This window comes from Ciconia boyciana, chromosome 7 (genome assembly GCF_034638445.1).
Source record: "Ciconia boyciana chromosome 7, ASM3463844v1, whole genome shotgun sequence".
Taxonomy (NCBI): Eukaryota; Metazoa; Chordata; class Aves; order Ciconiiformes; family Ciconiidae; genus Ciconia; species Ciconia boyciana.
The window spans coordinates 51,308,629-51,308,848 of NC_132940.1; positions in this window are offsets into that span (position 1 = coordinate 51,308,629).

The window sequence follows — 220 nt, forward strand, 5'->3', positions numbered from 1 at the left end:
TGTTCTGCCTGTCCACAATGATCTCATTCTCTCCAGCTGACTTGTATAAAGTAAATAGAAACTGCTGTCTGACAAAACCTAATTTTGACAGGTAGGTCTTTTTAGTAATTTAGTTTGATTTATAAGAAAATTGCTATTAAATTAGTCTTATTTCCTACTTCCTGTATGACCTAAATGAAGGATCCCAGATGGCCCCAGAACAACTTCTGGCAGCATTTCT